This window comes from Tupaia chinensis, unplaced genomic scaffold, assembly GCF_000334495.1.
Source record: "Tupaia chinensis unplaced genomic scaffold, TupChi_1.0 Scaffold000573_1, whole genome shotgun sequence".
Classification (NCBI taxonomy): domain Eukaryota; kingdom Metazoa; phylum Chordata; class Mammalia; order Scandentia; family Tupaiidae; genus Tupaia; species Tupaia belangeri.
This window is the reverse complement of record NW_006160087.1, coordinates 2108119-2109339: the sequence shown is the minus strand read 5'-3', so window position 1 is coordinate 2109339 and position 1221 is coordinate 2108119.

Below are 1221 nucleotides of genomic sequence, written 5' to 3'. Positions count from 1 at the left end.
TGGGGAATTAGCGAGACACGCCATCGCCCGTGCCCGCCCACCCCTTGGCTCCTGGACACACGTCCTGACAATGGGAGAAACGGTGTCGTGCTTCGGTCACTGTTTCGAAACACGCACCTCACCCTGTAGGACAGAACGTCAACTTCACAAGACGTCGTCTCGGTGAGCCATCTGTTCTGTGAGGCCAGCTGCTTTGGGCTGATCCCCAGTCTCAGCCCATCGGCTCGCTGGCGAGGCAGGGTCAGGAGCACAACCACGTGGCAAACGCGTTTATTAGAGTAAGTTCAGGGATGAGGATGACGATCACGACCGTATGTGAATGATGCTGCTAGCCACCACACAGCGCTCACCGCGGTCCCGCCCTGCTACGGAGTCATCACCTCCGTCCCAAGTGAAGACGCTCAGCTGGAGGGAGAGGCTCGCCTGAACTCGGAGCTACTCAAGCGGTAGGGCTGGAATTCTGACCCAGGCTTCTGGCTTTGCAAATGATCTTCCCACTGAGTATCCTTCTCAAAGTGGACATATAATCGAATTTAGAATAGTTGGGGGAAACATCACTAGTTTTGTAATCATTGGGATTTTTAAAAGAATTATTCAAATGTATTTGTTTATTTATTTCAATTTGACCAGAGAGAGACAGAGAAAGAGAAAGCAAGCTGCCAGGTTTGGGACTTGAACTGCAGTCAGTCATGTGAGTGTCCAGTACCCTTAACCACCATTCCACCTGCTGGCCCCAATTGGGATTTTTTTCTTTATTTCTTATTTATAATTTTGGGTTGTCGGAAAAGTCATGATGCATTTTTGCTTAGATAAACATGGAAAATACATCAAGACTTTCCCAATGACCCAATATATTCTTTGTCAATATTTTAGACTTGACATACACGGGAACAATTCATGCCTAGCATGACTCTTTTCCAGTGAGGACAAACCCCTGGCCTCCTCCGTGAAGGAAGGGGTCTGATGTAACCCACTGCCATCAAGCGCCAGCTGGCCTCCGGAGAGCATGGGGCAGGGCTCAGCAGTCAGTGTCAGCTTCTCTGGACACGAGCCACTGCTGAAAATGGCAGCCTCCATTCCAAAGCCCTTAAGGCTCGGTGCCAGGGTTCTCTTAGGGCATCCTCCACCGTTGAGGGGCTTCCCACACGACTGCATCCCCTAGGTCACACAACCCAACTGCTTACCCTGTAGCCTTCAACTGGGGGACTGTTTTCTTCCTGA